Source organism: Sebastes umbrosus, chromosome 2 (assembly GCF_015220745.1).
Source record: "Sebastes umbrosus isolate fSebUmb1 chromosome 2, fSebUmb1.pri, whole genome shotgun sequence".
NCBI classification, from domain to species: domain Eukaryota; kingdom Metazoa; phylum Chordata; class Actinopteri; order Perciformes; family Sebastidae; genus Sebastes; species Sebastes umbrosus.
The window spans coordinates 14,569,688-14,590,434 of record NC_051270.1 but is presented as its reverse complement, the minus strand read 5'-3'; the positions used below and the strand labels follow the sequence as shown (position 1 = coordinate 14,590,434).

General features: G+C 40.4%; 1 long non-coding RNA gene across 2 annotated transcripts in view; it reads right to left on the bottom strand.

Moving 5' to 3' along the window:
• Positions 1 to 219: 219 nt before the first annotated feature.
• Positions 220 to 20,747, bottom strand: part of LOC119477438 — a 37,781-nt gene continuing 17,253 nt past the window's right edge. For both annotated transcript variants that reach the window (XR_005204232.1, XR_005204233.1), the window contains one exon: positions 220 to 700. This is a non-coding gene — a long non-coding RNA (uncharacterized LOC119477438). The remainder of the gene's footprint in view (positions 701 to 20,747) is intronic.

Here is a 20,747-nt window from a genome sequence, read left to right as displayed (position 1 = left end):
ATCAAAATTGTTATGCCAAAATGACACCCTACAATCTGCATTTTGTGTCTTATACAGTAAATATCACTGGAGAGTTAGCCTGTCAAGAGCATAACTTTTATAGTTTTTGTCTTACAGTGAAACCATGAGAGTTAACTTTTTCCATTTAATTTTAAATAGATGATTACTATTATTATTATTGTTGTTGTTACTTGCCAGCTATTCTTTTTTTAAATTTCCAAGGTAGCAGCTCACAAACATCACATGAACCATCCATATGTCCACATGACACACTGCAAATGAACATTTTCATATTTCGAACCTTTAGAAATTGGAAATTTTAGTGCCACCATCAAGACGGTTAGTCCCATATTTGAAAATATACAAAAAAAATAAATAAACAAAAGCAATATGTTTTCAATAGGTTTTTGTCTTCCTGACAATTTGTCTGCAACACCTTCTGAACCCTCTTGTTGCATTCGAAGCAATTGTCTTTAGACTATTGAATTAGCCTTACTGACGAACACTGTGTAAAAAAATAAGTGTGTTGTGGGATTTCTGTGGAGGCTCTGTGAAAGTTTCGGGTCCACTCTGACCTTGCTCCTCCAGCGGGGGGCCACCAGCAGAGGAACTGCCGGGACGAACTTCAAGTCCAAAACTCTCCAGGGAAACACTCCGACAGGCTGACTTAATGCAGAGACTGAACTGGAAGCTTTTTCTTCTGCAAGAGAAAAAAAGGAGGAGGAGGAGGAGGAGGGGTGTGAGAGAAAGTGTCGCACTTGAGTGGAGACACAACAATGAGTGGGCTGAGGGTCTCAATAGCTAAATGAAGTCACACAATATGAAACATAAAGCTGTCTGTGGGATTTAGCTGGTCCTCCACATATGAAAGAAAGCGAAAGATTGAGAAATTACAAAACAGGATTTACCAAAATAAGACATATAACCACTCATATAATCCACACAATACAGCCAAAGAGAGCTTTAACTCCTGTGTCAACATCTTTAAATCGTGTACACTGTGTTTTCTCCACCTCTTGTCAGGTGTTTTTAATGGAAAATTTAAGGACCAATTTATCTCAGATGGGTAATGGCCAATTTAACATCTGGTGACAAGAATTTAATCTTCTCTACTCTTAGGTTACACTGATAATGAAAGGGCAGCGTCAACATCCATGTGCCTACATGTACCGGGCTACTTGTGTATACTATCGATCCTGGGGAATGAATGCTGCTTTTATGGGAAACTGACACAATGAGTAAATATCCACATACTATCCTTTAAACTTTTAAAAGCACTGGGGCCAACAGGGGAGGAGGTATTTTAGAAATCTGCATTAAAAGAAAAAAAAATATTGATTTTTTTCTTTCTCTTTATGTTTTGTGTTGACATATTTTGACCATCATCTTTTATATTTTTAAAGCCACTGTTTTGTGTAGATGTAAATAAAAAGGAGATGAAGCTGAAGTTTTTTTTTAAACCTAATGACAGCAAAACATGCCCTCTTGTAACACTGTACTTTAGGTGAACCTACAGGGAAGAGGTTGCAGCAGTAGCAGCTTGCCTGCTTTATTACAACACAATAGCTGAGTGTTTATCAAAGTATCTGTGTGTTCTCATTGGTGCACGCAAGAGTTTCTGTGTTTGTGTGTGTGTGGACGGATGGCGAGCAGACCTCAGGCTCACCTGGAACACACACAGAGAGCCACAATCTGCCTCCCTGGTCCCACTGCTGAGACAGTGTCAGAGCTTCGTAAATCACAGTGCCCCACCCACGCATAAATCTACCGCAAAAACAACACACCAACGCCCATTAGGAGAAGAGAGGAAGGTTGGAGCCGCCCCACTCGACAATGACTCGCTATAAAACACAATGAGGGTTCACCTGTACTTTGACAAGACCAAACTGTCATTAGCCGAACGAGGAAGACAAACACGTGTCAGAGGAAGCAAACAATGAGGCGGCGAGTGTGAGTCACTAAAGATGAGAAACGGCATCAAAAGGTTTCAGGGAGACACTCTGGCGTTCATCAGGTTCATATCAGTGTCAGTTCAGGAGTTCAAGAATGTTTTCCGGAAGTCTTTGTGTTTTAGATTTAGTGCATAAGTTCAATTAACCTCCTGACTCATGAGTTAGGATGGAACAGAGACTAAACTTTAATTATAGCATACAGAGCAGAAACTGAAATGTGAATGTCGATGATATACTGTTCCTGTCGGATGAAGACACAGTGAGTCAAAAGAGTCAAATTTTCACACGATCAGGGAAAATGACTTCCAGTTTGTATTGACAAGCTTTCATTCTTTCTCATTCTCAAAAACACATGATAGGTCTATATTGTTATACTGTATATTAACTGTTAAAAAGGATGGGTATATCTAATCTCCATAAGTGCATTATATATCTTTTTTTGTCTGTTAAATGTAGTCTAATGTACAGCATATACCATACATGTCCAGGTTAACTTTCAATTCAGGTTGAAAAACAAAGCAAATCCTTTCCAACAAGACAATAATCACATTGTGTCCAGAGCCACAGCAGCAGTCTGGAACCACACACATACTGTGACCAGTTAAAAAAATGGTCCACAACACTTAAGGACACACAAAGAGCCACACAAATGGTCCCGAGTCAGTGTGAGATAAAGAGAGTCAAATAAAAAAAGCGATCCCCTCGTCCCAAGGCGTTCCTGCCACTTTAAGAAATGAAGCAATATCATTAATGGAGGCCTCCGAGGGCTGACATCTTGCTCCAATTCACCAGTCCCCGTCCATCACACCATTACGGTGGGCCCAGCAGAATTAAAATCCAATCACTCCTCCGGCTAGTTTGATTAAGGAGGGCAACTGCACAAAGAAGGGGCTCTGACCCATTGTTGCCTCTGCCAGGGAGTCCCCAGAGGCTGGAGCAGGTTTCTGGTCCCAGTCAGCACCCAGACAAGCCCTGGTCACTGTTGAAGCTTCACAATAATCTAGTGTGACGCCTCAGTGTTGAATATTTTGAAGTGTTTTGTATGGTTTTCTGCAGTATTTGTCACTAGGCATGGGGATTATATACAACAACGGTCACATATGAACTCGTCGAATATGACTCATGGTGGGGGACGCATGACGGTTCATACGATATCTTATAAAAAAGTTATTCCCTTTTTTTGTTCATTTTCCTACGATTGAACAGCAACTCGTGTCAATTTCCACTTGTTACATGCATACAGTCTATTCAAAATAAACCGCCGTCTTCACAAGCAACAACATCCTTAAGTTGAGGCAAAAAAATACTTAGTTAGGTTTAGGAAAAGATCGACTTGGTTAGGATTAGGCAACAAAACGACTTAGTTAGGTTTAGGCAACAAAACTACATAGTTAGGTTTAGGCAACAAAACTACATAGTTAGGTTTAGGCAACAAAACTTAAGCATAACTTTCTGCAGTTTAGTGACAAATAAATCAACGTTGACTTCTGGTTTCACAGGGGACACGAATGCTTTTTGTCCAACAATTTTCTGACCCGTCCATCCACCCCAACCTCGTCCCTATGCGGCGTTTGGCGCTCATTGTATTTCCTAGTTCATAATTATGTGAACTACAAACAAATTGATTTGGTGAGATACAGTATATATGAATTACAAGCTTTGTGATAGTCTGGCGACCTATCCAGGGTGTACCCCCCTTTTGGCCAATGTTAGCTGGGATTTGAATGCTTCTGACACACATTTAAAGAGATAATTTTTGGAGAGAACAAAAAATGGAAACACTGATGATTCTTTAACTTAAAAGAAAATATTTTATCACTTTGGTGCCTTGCTCAAAGGCACATCAACCTCAGCTATTGCAGGAAGATGTACCAGCACTTTTCTACCTCCTTGATACAAATAGTTTGGTTTGGTCTTTGACTCGCTTCTCTAAATCTGAGGCTACCGCTGCCCCACGAGGGGGTCACATCGGTCAGATTGTGTCTGGGAAAAAAAAGGCAGCATCCCAGGTACAGACCCCGGAGAGCAGAGCCTAAACCAAATTAAAACCAGAAGGCCAGGGTGAGCCTCCTCGACCACAGTGACATAAATTACCGGGATTTACAAGATTTTTAAAACACTTTTAACAATACTCCCCTTTTAATGTGCTCTCTGTTTAATAATGCACTTTAGGTTTTAAGAGCATGATAAACAAACCAATAATTCACTTTTTTATCATCTGAGGGTGAAGCCCTTCAGGACCGCGTTCTACAGCAGCGTTCAAAGGGGCCTCGGACGGATCAAATGAGGGGCTGTCGCAAGATGTTTTGGACGACATTTGAGATCTTTCTGTTGATCTCTTTGCTCTCTTGAGGATAAAAGTACACCGAGGTTCATCTTCCCAAGCACTGGGCAACATTTAAAAGGGGACACTGATACTGAAAAAGAATAAACACAAGATTTTGTAACAGGAATTATTGGCCCATGTCAAGGGATGAGGCCAAAAGAGTCATGTGGGAGTCATGTGGATGACACAGTGGTTATCCAACATAAAAGGATGCGGCATCTTTATGTAGAAGAAGAAAATGTTTAAATTTTGAGATATGATATATAATGGCAGCAAAGAAATATAAGAACAACATTAACACACTGCTTACAGTAAAAGATGAAATAGTTTTCTCGGCTTACGACATTAAACTCAACACGCCTCCATTGCTCTTTGTGCAGCCGTTCGCTAGCGTGTCAGTAAAGTCTGTCAGTGTGAGATCTGGGAAAGCTCACAGTAGCATTTGGCCGCGTTTTCAGTGTGTGAAGCTTCACAGGACAAGTCAATGATTCTCCCGGATGCCAAAACATATAAAGAAGACTCGCCAAGAGAAGGGTTTCATAAATCTTGAAACAATGGAATTCAAAGATTATTAATCTTTCAGCAGGCAATGAATGTTATAGTGTGGACAAAAAGGACAAACATGTCACAAATGTCTTCATATAGCGGCTATTGTCATAAATGTGAGAGTTCGGAGGAAGCAGTGTGAAAGACAACTGATGTCTGTGTTAGAGCGAAGACCTGGAACTGAAACACACTCACTGAATGTATGCACACAGACACTCCCCACTAACACACATACTTACGCCAACCCACTACCAGCCACCACAAATCACTGGACCATCTCATATAATCCTCCACCAGCCAGTGCCGCAGCATTAAACATCCAAACAAATTGTCCTTCGTCAAGTGCTCGCTGCAGGAAAAAGACATAAAGCAAAAGCAGATAGCTGGGTAGGGCCGTGGGGTTGGATGTGGAGCGGTGGCAGCCTCTGTGTTGCTCCAAGAAACAGGACGATAATGTCTTGGCTGCTCTCAGCCTGTCAGCCTGCATTAAACTGCTCTGCTGCGAAAGAGATTTCAGGGATAGCAGAGGCACTGAAGAGCCACTCGATAAGACAAATGGGCATCTTATTTCCACGTTGGTTTATTGGAGTTGGATAAAGTAAACCCATGCAGTTGTTTGGAGAGAACTTTACAAACAACTCCCTTTTGAAGTAGATAAATGATAAAGCAGCCATGCAGCGAGTGGAGCTCCCAGGATGGCTACATTTATGTAGACTTACAGTATTTTAGCAGTGTGGCTGTAGGGATGATGCCGGTCAGTTGGTCAGTCCATCACTTTGCTCCTGAAATATCTAAACTAAACAGCTCGATGGATTGCTATGAAATTTGGTACGGATATCCGTGGTGCCCAGAAGATAAATACTAGGGCTGTCAAAGTTAACGTGATAATAACGAATTAACGGAATTTTGTTTTAACGCCACCAATTTATTTAACGCATTAACGCAACTTGCGGTTTTTAGGTTGTAGCGGGCTCAGCTGTAAACCTAGAGTGAAGATACTGGGATCATATGAAACTACAAAAAAACCTAAGGAATCCATTGGTACCAACCATGACATACTAGCTTGTCGTGAAGGAGGTTTAATAACGCTCCAAACTTGCGCTAAATTTTGCCGAGGAAAAACTGGCATGGCCATTTTCAAAGGGGTCCCTTGACCTCTGACCTCAAGATATGTGAATGAAAATGGGTTTTATGGGTACCCACGAGTCTCCCCTTTACAGACATGCCCACTTTATGATAATCACATGCAGTTTGGGGCAAGTCATAGTCAAGTCAGCACACTGACACACTGACAGCTGTTTAAGCTGTGTAAGGGAGAACACAACATCTAGTGGCTGAATGTTATCAATGTTATCAAAAGCACCTTTAAACTAAGTCTTTAACCTAAAATATAATGGGAACTTGCATTTTGTCCCCAAAAAGAAGGTCAGTCCCCACAATGTGACTGTGTAAACAGATGTATGTCCCCACAACATGAGTAATACACACCCACACACACACACACAATGGATCTCCATCTTTCTCTCCAAGCTGGAAGTGGGCATGGTCAGGTATCTGATAAGAGCGAGGGCACGGCTGGATCTGGGAGATCTGAGAGATGCCGAAGGCCCTTGTGAAAAGGAAGCTAGACTTAAGCTGCTGTAGGGACTTATCTTTACAGTTTCCTATACCACCTACTGACAGATCCCGAGACTGTAAATTCCTCTGCCCCCTGAAATGACTCCGAGCAGACAATGTGACGACACTTTGTGTACTGATGTGTACTATAACAAAGAGAACAGAGGGGATTTTACAAGGTATGTGGGAGACAAAGACAAACACAAGCTGCACGCGTTGCAAACTGTGTTTGAAAATGGACAATCCTTGAAGTAAACCAATGAAGCGTGCTTTATGCCCTCTCTATATGAGCTGGTTCTATGAATCAGCACAAATTCCTATGATGCATAGGTCAACAACTTTGCTTTGAGTTTATATACTCAGAAAACAAGTGACACATTTTACTTTAAAACATACCAATTAAAAAGTGATGCAGTTTGTGTCCAAATCAGACAAGATTCCCAGAGGATGATCCAATATGTGAGGAACACCAGGGGTGGAAACACAGCTCAATGTTATTGTAGAAATGACGGTGTATAAGTCACTCCCGAGATGGCTTTTGTACTATTGGGAAGAGTTATTTATATCCGAAGAGCAGGGGGCATTCATCATCCGGGGTAGTGGTTCCCCTTCAAAGTTCTCCTTTTTATGACGTGCATTATTTCCCGTGCACACACATAAACAAAGCCAGGGCTGCCGGCACTGAATCAGCAGACTATGTCACCGTGTGGCCCCTGGGTCAGGCCAGCTTTCTTGTGCCGCCAGTGCTTACATTAGCATGTGAAAGGCTAAAGCTGTTCCAAATATTCCCTCTAAACATTTATCCTGACCAAACCTCGCATGGAAAGATTCCAAGGAGAGGGATGCATCTAGGGTGCAATGAGAGAATCTGAACTGCTAATAACATTTTGTCCTGATAAACCAATTAACAAGATGTTGAAATAAATGTTTAACTTATTGAAATAAGGATTTTTTTTTTCCGAATTTGCCTCAAGAACTTAAAAAGAAATTTGAATCTTAGTTTGATTCAGGAAAAAACCCCATTATTCTTAATATAAACATTTAAGCATTGCAAAGTAGTTTATATGTTTGCATCTTATTTCCAGATTTGACATTTTCAAATGGATCACTGCTATGTTCCACACGTCTTTTTGCCAACACAGCCGTCATCAGCGGGCCTGTCCATAATGTGGCAGGCAGGCAGGCACCAGCAGTCTGTGTTTACATTGGAAGTGCCTGGAAATGAATTTCCCCACACTAGTCTCATTTGTCTTATCAATCTGTAAATGTGTTGCCTCGATGATGGAGGAACACATTTAAAACATTCGAAAAACTGTTTCTCATTCGCTCAACATTGCCTCCATTCCACTCTTACGCACAGTAGTAACCACTGAGGAGCAGCCAGAGGCGAAGAAACAGCATCCTGTGACCAAGTTTAGCCGCCGCACATTTTTTAAATTAGCAGAGTGCGTCTGCTGGGGGTGACCACGGTGGAACATATAAATATTCAAAAGGCGCATGTCGTATTCCCAGTCTGCTCATTCTGTTAACTTTTCCACACAGCGGGCCGAATCATCTGTCATTCACCCTAATTTAATCATCAGCCACTCTCATTCAATTATCCAATATAATATGCAAATGAGGCGAACAATGGCCAGCTCATGCTAATTATGTACATCAGAATAATTAAATTGGATAGAAGTGGTGGAGGGAGACTGAACTATCATAAAATGGGGAGCAGATTCTTTAATTAAGGCTGCAAAAATTTTATTAGAATCTGTAATCTGCCCGTAAATTGTTGAATGGTGGCCATGCACAAGGGGGACATTACTCTTATTGGAAAGCGCTCCCAGAAGACTCGCTCAGGGAAGCACCGAGGGACGTGGCTCATATCAAGGGCAAATCCGGATTCCCATTTATTATGGCAAATCATCTTGGACTGTGAACAACTTTTCTCAAAAGACTGCGAACCATAAAGCCTTTAATATACTAAAGAAACTGACTGAGAGAAGCCAATTTTGTTTTGTATGTATTAAATGCAATATCTCAAACAAACGCTCCAATCTTTGCTCTTTTTTTCCTTGGTTCAAGATAGAGCAGTTAGTAGTCAGAAACACAGCCCTTAAAGAAACCTAATGAATAATCTGAACTCTATTTAAACTAGATTTTCACTCCGCAGCAAGCAGAACTAAATGATGTAAATTGTGTGTGCTGTGCCAAGGCGTCAGAGCATGCCTGGCAGCCAGTTAGACACAGAGAAACATCAACCCTAATCCTCTGCTCTGCTACTGCATGCATGCAGGCACCGCTGCCTCTCCACAACAGACCAGCCATGTCCAGCAGCACCACACAAAGCGGTCTGCCGTGGGACACACAATGGCTCACTCAGAGGACTCAGCAGACAGCGAGCAGCAGGACCCAGGACGAGGTGCTGAAGCCACTGAAATATTTACAGAGGCGTGTTTTGTTGCTTTTGTGCCGAGTGATTGAAGGGGTAGACCTCTAAGGAGGGCTCCCTCCCCGCTGACAGTCTATCTGGCCTCTTAGTTAAAAAGGAAGTCACCGGAAAGAATAAAGAAAAACACAGTGAAAATTACAATTAAAAATGATATGTTGCTTTAGAAATAATAACATCTCTCCCTGAATGTCTATCTGTGTATACATGGGGTTTTCTTAGAGTGCAGAAAATGTGCAGGAGTGTTTGAAGATATTGATAAGACAGCTTGAATCACATGTAATCCATCACTTTCTGTGCACAGAGACAACAACACCTCTGGTGTATCCCGCTCCGGCCAGACAGTATTTGTTAAACATGTCAGGGTGACAGAACAGCAGTAGGTCAGGAGCACTGTAGATTAAAGTGAGTGAGGATGTAGAGACATGTAAACTGACACATGCATGACACAGCACACAGCAGTGATAGCCGGTCTGCTATCTCTTCCTTTTCTAATATATCTACTGTCAATGTGCAAACAGAAAGGCCATTGTTTACATTGTGCATCCTCTTTGTAGTATGTGATATGAATTGTATATATAGCCGCTGTGTACAACTTCAGGGCAATATAAAACAAAGTCATAGTCAGTTCAGTTCAATTTCTCCAATGTTCATTGCTATTTTTCATGTTATTAAGCGTTTGGCTTGGATTAAACCAAGATTGGTTTCTAGAGAAGAGACCTTGAACTAAGGGTAAGCTTTGGTCTTGAGTTTATGGCTCACAGACAGTAAAATAAGCAAATCTGACTGATAGGAGAACATAAATTCAGGTCTCTACCTTTGCTTGTTTCATGGATACTTAAAGAAGTAGGTATTTTATGATATATATATATATATATATATATATATATACAGTATATACAAATATTCTGCTTTAAATAATAATTTGTTTCTTATATGTTTTTTTTTTTACCAAAGAAAGTTTAATTACCTTGATAACATTTATTTCCCTCATTAGAAAAAAATCCAGACTCTATGAATATGCAAATATTTTAACTACTGGACACAAGATGTCTCCTATTAAGAACGCTCTCTCTGAAGTGACCTGTGATTGGCCAAAATATCCTGTCACTGGAGATTGACTCGATTTTTTAAAGCCTGAAAACAGAGCCATGAGGAGGTGCAGAAGTCTAGTTTTCTCTCAGAACACTTGAATTACAATATGCTGAAAGGTTATTATGGAACTTTTGCCCAATGATGGCAATACAAATCTTCTTACTGAAGCTTTAAAGTTGACTTTGACTGATAGCATTATTTATTTATTTTTTAGAATTTTCTATAAATATCGGGAATTATTTTGACCACGATAATCGTGTAGTGAAAATCGGATATAGTGACAGCCCTATCTCCTACTTCACTGATAAGTCAATTTTCAGTGTATGTGCACTGGAGGCTTCAAGTTTCCACATCACTCTTTTCTTCTATACTTGATCATGACTTCCAAACTAGTTGTGATGTCACAACATCATGGTTGTACTGTACGTACACGTCCCAGATTTAAGGTGAGCACAGAGAAACTTTAGTCCGTTTTAAGCTCTACAATTTGACATGTTTTTTCAGTGGAGATGCTTGAGTGCAAAGACCCCAACCTTCAATTCATCAATGCACTGCTAAAGAACTTTTTAAAGAGTTATTTTGCTTTGTATTTTGCAGATATGTTGTGCTTTATAAAGTGTTCTCTCTCAAAGTGACTTATGAGATAAATTATTACCAGCTATTTTACTATGTTGCAGCCTTGTAAACACACACTGTGCTGATACGTCACAAATGTTCTTATCCAGAAACAATTCATTAATCTGTCATGAGTCAGTCTATTATATACATATCCGTCACCTGATTTAGTGTTCAACAAACTGTACTAACTCAGACGTGTTTCAGTATTCATCATGAGTCAGAAGAGTTGTATACGTAGACTGTGCATACTGCAATCTGGTTTAGAAGTTCATTGAATCATTGACTGCACTGTCTACCTCAATGTCACCTCTTTGAGCTTTGTACCAGCGAGACTGTTTTTCTACAAAAGTTAGTTTGATCTGAGTTACAGTGGGGAGGAAATGACAGTAGATTAGCTCAGATATAATCACACTAAAACATTGATATATGAGCTACTTCCCAGCTCTTGTTCCTCCTGTCTGTTTGTTTCTGGTTTAGTGCCTATCTTTTGGATTTCTACCATTATCTTCAAAAAAAGGAACTTTTCATGTCAGAGCTTGTTTGGCTGTTTTTAAAAAGCTTCTCCTGAAGTACCCGAAGAACATGAAAGACTATACATACTCAGATTACTTGAGTCAATACATGAAAGCAAGCAGGTTGACGGAGCTTGGCTGGTGCACTAACAACGCTATCTCTCGGCCCTGCCTCGTCTGTCCCCATGATGGATTAGCTAGGGTCAAATGTCGCACCCGTTTATTCTCGCAGAGGAAACGTCCTTTCCTAATGACAGTTTAGAGGCACAATAAGAATGCTTTTCCTGATTACTCGCACATCAGGTTGAACCATAAGGTGATGGGGCTGCTGGAGTTTGTGAGCCGCCTGAATCACTGAAATGCATGTTGATGAGAATATGATGTACTAGTGTTGTGTGTGTTAAATGACGTTGTAGTGGCTGGATTAGTACTGATTTTACGACAGAGTCAACACCAGCATCAATGAGTTTCAAAAAGTGATGATAGTTAGTATTGTATTATATTATTTGCCTTAGATCATACTATTAACTTGCACTATTAGCTGTCAATACAATATTTCACCACAATTATTACAGTTTTTCTCAATCGCTTTGGTTAATTTTTTGAAACAATCTTAACTTTCTCTAAACTGTAAGTGCAATCGTCAAAACAGTTTGATGGGACATCACAACTCTATTGTATGTCTGCAAAAGGTAGAAACTCACCCAAAATACTTCATTCATGCTTCAAAATCTAGTTAATGTGTCAGTAAACTGGCCAATAGAACCAAAATGAAAAGATGTTTTGTCATTGTGTGAGCCGTACTGGTCAAAATGTTTAGATGTTTTTTCACCAGTCAACCCTGGAAATGTTTCTTATATACAAATCTCTGTTTTGTTCTTTTTGTTGACACTGACTGCTTACTGTACTATACAAGAATGTCAGTTCTGTCCAGCTGAATGCTGTTGTGTATCACACTGAGCTTTTTAGATTCCCATTTCAACAGTAGGTCAGAGTTTACTGATAGGCCTATTGTAGTACACAGAAAAATGATATGTACATTTGTATGTATACAGTAAATTTATTTGTGTGGTAATATCTTATATGTTCTCTAAACAGATAAAAAAAATATTGCAATGTCAGTTTTTCCAACATTGTGCAGCCCTAGTTTATAAGCACAGCATGAAAGTGAAAGCAGCGCTCTGTTTATTTTAATGTGAAAGTGCAATAAAAATATGTTGTCGCTAAAGTCAATGAATAATCGTGATAAATAATCATGATCTCAACATTGATCAACATAACCGTGATTATCATTTTGGCCATAATTGTGCAGCCCTACTGGACAGTGTGCCAAAATGACTGGTAGCCTGTCAGTGAAGCATAAAAAGATGCTGGATGTTGAACATCCGAGGTCTAGCTGTCAGAGTCTGCAGACTGACAAGAAATCCTTGTTCCCAGATGAAAGTAAGCAAAGCGAGCTGGAAAAATTATGATTTGATTAAACACAATTATCTCTAATAAAGTAATTATGTAATTAACCTCTAATCCCCAGTTCAACCCAATAAATGTTAAAGTTGTTCACAGCAGGTACGCAAACAAACACAAATCTGTCTGATCCCTCAGAGTTCTGCAACTCAAACCCCTTTCAGGATTCATAATGAGTCAGCAAACATTTTCATTACAAATTTGCACCACTTTCCGCCCTAAATGAGAGAGCCGCACTTCCTCCTATAAATACCATGAGCAGGTATCTCTTACTCAGTGGCATGCTTAGCACAGGATGGAGACCTGTATGCCAATACCTCCACAGTGTAAGGGGCTGATTGTGTGTGGGGTTGCCTGGTCGCACTTAATGCTGCACTGAGACACCTGAGCATGGAGGACGGCTATTGTGCATCAGCCAAACGCTGCTCCATGGCTCTCCTGTCCTCTGAAAACCAAGGGAGGAAGGAGGAAGGAAGAAGGAAGGGTCATTTCCATCTCCTTCCTCTAAAATCAATGCATCTCTTGGACACCGGAGGGTCAAGGCTGTCAAATGGCACTAGAGAGACACCATTAGGTCTCCTGGAGGCCATGGGTTACTTCTTGATGTACTCGTCTGAGACAGCACTAAAGACAAGTGTGCCTCTGTGCAAAAGGTAACGTTTTAAGGATAGAGACACACCGGGGCAAGAGGACTAAATCTTGAGTAAATGTACAACAAAGTGCAGCCTCTCTCCTCTCCTCTCCTCTCCTCTCCTCTCCTCTCCTCTCCTCTCCTCTCCTCTCATCTCCTCTCCTCTCCTCTCCTCTCCTCTCCTAAAGCATTCCCAGGCATTAAACTCTCTCATATTCTCCACGACTATAGGTTACATTTACTGGCTACTGTGCAAACTGTGGTTATGGTGGGACTGTGAAATGAGTGAGGGAACAAACGGCAGGTTTCTCACACATATTCAGTGACAGGCATCAAACAGCTGGCTGTCATTAGAGCACAGCAGCTGGGGTTGACATGGCCACTGGCTGCAGCACACAGTGAGAGCTGACTCTGATACAGACAGGAATCAGTCACTTTCTGTTGTGTTGATTTATCAGTGACACACAGTGTATACATGCTATAGTCCAGACACACTAAATGATAGACTAAGCAGCAGCTAGTGTCTCAAAATCTATATTATTATTATTATTTCTGTTTTGTGCAAACCTTCGATAATACTGTCATGTCTTTGAATTGTATTTCTCAGTAACTACTCCTCACTGCCACTTAGGAGAAATGCTTTTCTCTCAATGTTCTGTGTGTAAGTGCCAGGACTACATGTAAGGGATAATGTACAGCGAGCTGGTCATTGGCTTCATGTCTGTGCTGCATCGCCCTTAAGGGGTTTATTTCACAACAATGACCCGCTAGCTGTACATTATCCCACTTAATACACGGCTACTTAAATCAATAATTTGACACAAAAATGATCCGCCAGAGTCCGACATCAGAACTGCATCCATAGCAACGGTCTGTTATACTGTACATAGCAACGGTTTGTTATAAAGAAATAACTGACCGTAGAACGCTGTAATTGACCAATCAGAATAAAGTATTCAACAAAGCCGTGTAATAAGGAAGATTAACTATTAAGGTCCATTGTAATTCAAACAAAATATCATTGCTATTTCATTTAAAATTAGCTCCCTCGCCTTCTTGCCGAGAGTCAGATGAGAAGTTTGATACCACCCTAATGTCTAAGTGAGCGTATTTCCCAAAATATCAAATTATTCCTTTAATTACATTTAGCTGATGTTACTTCTGTACTTTGACCTACATTAAATTGTAGTATTTCTGCTCTCTCTTAAGAAAAATATCTCAGTGCTCCGTACGCAGACACACTCATATCTGCTTCTGAAAGTGAGTTCATGTTGAGCGAATGAGAGGACTGGCTGTCTTCCATGTGTCTGTTTTCCTCCTAGATTACTATCATCACCTCCCCACCGCAGCAGAACAGTCACATCCTACATAACACTGATAAAAGCTCCCTGACCAACGTCACCACCTGAGTGAAAAAGCAGCACCTTTCATTAAGCCGATGAAAAGGAATTCACCAAGTGACAGCGAGCGTTTGACTGAAGGTGAGGAGAGTGACAGAGAGAACTTGATAGTAGGAGAGGAAGTGGAGGGAGTTCTGAAGTGATGCCAACGAGCTGTAGTGGAAAGAGACAGGAAAGAAGCAGGAAAAAAACGACTTGTTAAGCTCTTGTTAAGATCAACTGTCCTATATACTGTATATATATATTAACCGTTTTTCAATGTACTTTAATAGTGCCCTTGCTAAACATAACAGCAAAGAACAGTGGAGAACATCGAGAGTATCAAAACCTGCCTTAAAAAAGAAAAAAAAATCCACCCACAAAAGCAGAGCTGCAATTCAATCCACTGAGCTTTAAGGGAGAGCCCACCATGACAATGCATTATTGTGATATCACAAATTTGTCTGGCAGTGACAGGTCCAGAGAACATTCCCTCTCCACCCACCACAGTACAAATCACTGGTAATTGGCCTATTACGCTGTCGCCAGGTCTGCTTCTGTAGAGCTCGCTGAGCCCCAAGAGGAGCCGGTGCAGGGATCCGTCTCACCTTGTCTAAATGGCTCAGGTATGTCTACCCCAGAGGGACTGAAACCTACTTCTCTTAAAGGGATGTCCTGCAGAGAGGGCTGTCCATCAACAGACCTCCCAGTGTGTCAAATTTATGTCAGTCAGCTCTGGAGGCCGAGCAGCATTCGATCGTCGCTGTTAAAAGCATTTAAAACAGCCTTTCTCAAGCTTTCCCCTCCTCCAAGACAAGCCCACTCCTCTTTCACGTCTTTGTTGGAGCTGTCAGTCAGTACAGACTTTACATATACCAGTAATTACTATTTTAAACTGCTCACAACCTCCTTGCTCAGTGTGTCACATGTCACTTGGACTTAAGCTTGTTGTTATGACATTCTTCCCTTAAATGGCTCCACTAAGGCATCCATTGTCAATTTGTCAGTCTTTGACTCTGGGCTCAACAGAACAGGGTGCATTTACCTGCAGTCACACTAGACCTTAAGGACTACAGGTCCAAGAGCACTTTGCTTTACACACATCCAGACATCATTGTGATCTTTGAAAAGCTAACTTCAAAAGCAAATGACGCTTATGGTTTGGATATCATATTCATATTTTTTGGATCACATAAGGATGCCCTTGTCTGCCCTACTGCTCATCTGATTAATCTGTCACGTAAGCAAGGCATTTTTCCAAACACCCATTTTCAAGACTGGTGACCAAAAAATCTATAGACTTATCAGTATTTTGCATGTAGTGTCCATAGACTGTATATAAGAAGTGGACATAGTCACCGTGATGTCACCCATTGGTTTATGGACTGTGGTTTTGAGGCATCAAGTTGGGCATTTTGGCTGTCGCCATATTGGCTTTTGGCCGTCGCCATCTTGGTTATTTGCAAGCAGAAGTGACACGAGATTGTGGAGCTAAGTACAACTGAATGCTGAATAAGATGTTTTTAGGCAACCAAAATGGTACAATGAACTTTTTATGAACTGAAAACACACTGTGAAAGGTTTAAAATTGTAAGACAAAAACACGGACAACTCCCAGACCGGACAACGCCGTGGTAGCGACCTATCAATCACAAGGTAGCCACGCCCTAAAGCATACCCTGCTTTATGGTCTATTTGACTCTACATGGGACCATAATTTACTAAATGAACATCATGCTGTATTGAAGAAGACTTGAAACTAGCGATTGAGACCATAAACTCATGTTTACAATTTTTACTGAGGTAATAAATCAAGTTTAAGACACTTCCGCATTGGCTTCACTTTTCAAAACTCTGAGTTGCCCACTGGCATTGTCCAAGATGGCCGAGAAATGGGTAGCAAAGCAGCTCGCCGATATGTCACCAGACATATCCCTCTGCACCCAATGATATTTGGATTTCGCACCAACCACTCAATAGAAACAGCCAACTGCTACTTTCTTGAAAGTGTAAAATCCAAATTAGATGAAGGTGGTGAAATAGGTGCAGTTTTTCTGGAAGGCATTTGATACTGTGAACCGGTGTTCCTCAAGGATCAATACCGGGCCCTATCTTGTTTAGCTTTTACAAGAATGACCTGGCTTTAGTCTGTCCATCTGTCAACATTCAAATGTACGCTGATGACACAGTTCTTTATATACATGCTTAAAACAAACAACAAGCTACAAACAAACTAACTGCTGCCATGGCCCATGTATCTGATTGGTTAAGCAATTCATGTTAACACCTGAACATGTTTTTTACACAGAAACCCACAGAGATTCACCAACTGGATGTCTTTGTTAAAGGAGAAAAGCAAGATGGTGTCTGATTTTATATATCTTGGAATTATTCTAGATTTGAATCAGTCATTTAAAAAACATGTTAAAAAGGTGGCCAGTACTACAGTATATCAAATTCAACCTGGCTAACTTTAGGCATATAAGACCACATCTAACAACAGAGGCGGCCAACCTCTTTATGATCTTCTCCCAGTTAACAAACTGTTTTGCAAGCTGGTCACAAACAAGCATGACAACTCAGAAACCAGTTGAGTCCCTTTACAGACACTAAAAACAATTGACCAAAAGGCTAATAGTGATCACCATTTCCATATAGTGCAGTACAATTTATTTAATTTTGATAGTTTTAAACATTTTGCAGATGCTTGCCTCGTCTTTAAGGTTTTACATGGGCTTGCACCTCCCACACTGAGTCAGTTCATAATGCGGGGAGGGGACTGTGTTGTACAATACATACGTGTAGCAAGTTTGGACAAAAAGTCCTCTCAGTCAGAGCCACTTACTACTGGAACAGTCATCCTATTGATGAAAGAGAGAGTACTAATTACCTAACCTTTAACATAAATTTAAGAGATGGCTTAAAGCAAACCAACCCTCTAATCATGAGTAACCATGCTACCTCATCTCTGAGGTAGCATGTCCATTAACATACTCAGTGAGTTTACATATCTGCTAGTTTGTATTTTATTGTATTGTTCTGTATTGTATTGCTTTGTGTTGTGCTGTATAGTGCTTGCTGAAGCATTGTATTAATAATATTAGGTCACTAATTTGTAATTAACCTGCCCAGGGACTACAGGCAAATAAATAAATAGACAAACAAACAACTGCTCATATTTTTAGGCTAATTTGCAGGTTTAAGATAATGGTCACGATGCTAAATATCACACACTTTCTGTGTTGTGTCATTTGTTTTGGTTCTCATTTCCATAAGTGTCACTTTCCTGGTATTTTTGTATAAAGACACAGAAATGATTTGATTTCATTGTACTGTGATGTTTATTGTATTTGTGAAATTAAAACTCTTTCACCACCCTACTGCCATTGCACAGAGAACGATGGTCTACTGCAATTTTTCAGGCCATTTTTCACTTATTAAAACAACATGTTTGTTTTGTCCTGAGGATTACTTGATTCGTTTCCAAGGATTTTTAGTTTTATAAATGAATGTGTGGTTTATCCTTGTAGAACATGGAGCAGTGGAGCTTCCTGCAATTTACTAGTCGAACATAAATTAAAAAAAATGCACAAATAAATTTGAATACGACATAGTCTTTTTAATAAAAGATGAGTAAATAAATCTAAAACTGTCAGTCAATGACACTATTTGAATGAAAACAAGCTGAAATGTTGCATAAAGTTGAGAAGAAAACAGTGTTCAACACTCTCTCTCTCATGACTTCACTGACTGAGCGATGACTCACATCTGCTCTGAATGCGGCCTCACAGAGCTGCTGCATTTTGTTTATTGTGCATTAGCGCACAACTGAAAAATCCCTTTTTGTAGCCGCTCAAATAATGGATGCCTGACCTTTGCTCAGTCCATTACGTCGAGAATAATTTGATCTCTGAATAAATTTTAATGAACAAAGAGCAGACAATTAGTTAATTGTAGCGTTTTAAGAGGGACAATAGCTGTATCTTTGCGTTACCTAATAGCTTCTTAGTGGCTGGCCAGGATCATTTCCACCATAGGGCACCACCAGAAGTCTCTGCCCCTGCCAGCACCCAGTGAAAAGTGGGCTCAATTAAAAGCTTTATAAATATTAAACACTATCTATCAGCAAGTTATTCATATAAATGATGTATCTGCTTGTAAGCATAGACTATCAACATCTAAATGTCCTCTGTAAATACAGCTCAGTCACAGAATCCGTGCGCTGCTGTAATTCCAGAGCCGTCCAGTTTTAAATGGGCATGGGGCCAGCTCAGCACTTCGCCCTGCTAGCTAACAGAGAGGCGGCAGTACTAATGTTTGGCTCTTGCTTGTATGGTAAGTGATCAGTTTCGTCAGAGCAGGGAGAACCCCGCACAGGGCCGAATCATCTGTCACCAGAGTGAAGGAGGCCTGTTGAAAGACACAGAATGCTTGGAAGGAAAAATAAGACGCCGAGGTGTTTGATATTTCACAACTGAATTTGGTAAAGTTCCATATCCTAATTCTGTAAATGATTAAGTATATCTAATTACTCTGTAAATACATTAGCAACCATTTAGTAATAGGCCTAATAACATAACCGACAATATTTATGTGTAAATGTCAACATACAACACATCATAATGCACTATTTAACAGTGTCAAAAGTGCACATTTCAATGTTTAATTATAGAATTCAAGAAAAGCTATCTACTTTTGAAACTTCAAGTTGTCTAAATTCGAATGAAATAAAATTTCGAAAGCGTTTTGTACCTTCTCAGAGATGATTAGTCTCAGAGAGAATCCTGCCGCATTGTACCATGAATAATAGCACATGTCTCTATATTATTCATCAGCTCTGGGCTAAAGTTGGTCACTAGAAGTCACGGTGACAGATGCTTTCTGGTCGGGTGCCAAAGGCAGGCAAGTGAGAAGTCTCGGAAGTGTTTGCAGCGGGGTGTAAAGGAGCCCTGCAGGTCATGTTAGCCCTGTTCAGATAACCACGGCTAAACACAGGGGCTAACTAGGAAAGCCTTACAATGGGAAACCACCCGGTCCCAGAATTAACCCTTGAGTGTCTCAGCAGGACAACCCTGTAGTGTGTGGTCGAAGCACGTCTGTTACATAGAAAGAGTGTGAAGGAAGGACGGACACATAGAGGGTTAAACAAAAAGAATGAGGCGAGATTGGGGAAGAGGAAATTGGAGAATATATAGCAAAAGTAGATGGACTAAAGTTTATTTTGCCAAATAATTGTGAAGGACTCAAAGTTGTTTAGTTAGCTGAGTGAGCTGTCTCAGGTTCAGTTTTAGGAATGTTGTGCATTTACTCCAAAAATGCCAATAACACTAAAATCGCTTGATTTTTGAGCGTGGTTTTGTCTCAAAAGACAATTAAGGTGTGGAAGAGCTACGGGGAATACAACAAACAAAATTATTGCAAAATGTGCAACAGCTTTGGTGAAAACTTGGGGAAAAAAAGACTGGAAATACGTTCTTCACTTGTTAATTTACATATTTAAAGACCAACTGTGTGAATCTGGCGGTATCTAGCGGTGAGGTGAGGAGAAAACGCCAATTGCCCTCTCTAGAGCCATTTAAAGCAAAGTCAGTGCTTAGAGTGTGTGAGTGTACATGGGAAGTGAGTGGTGAAGCAAGAGAGAGAGGACAGGAGCGAGTAACGTTATCGACTCAAACCCATGCAGGAAAAGTTAACAGTGTTTTGTTTGTTCGTTCTGGGCTACTGTAGAAACATGGCGATGCAACATGGCGGACTCGGTGAAGAGGACCCGTTCCCTATGTAGATATAAACGGCTCATTTTCAAATAACGAAAACACAACAATTCATATTTTCAGGTGATTATACACTAAATAAAACATACTTATTAATATTATATTCCATTTCTGCCAATAGATCCTCCTAAATGTTACACACTGGTCCTTTAAATGTTTAAACTTGAAATATAGTTTGAAGCTGTAGGTTGATTGACACCTGTCAGATCATCATCAGCACAAGATGATACACTACAATGGTTTTATTTAATAGTTTGGATACACTTGTTACATTCGACTTTACTGTGAGGTTTCTATAGTCAGTTGCCGCACAGACTAGAAGTGAAACGGTCAAAGCCGTCTGATTCAGGTTTTCCTAATTCGAACCATATGTGTCGTATGCTTGTGAATGATTCTGACAAG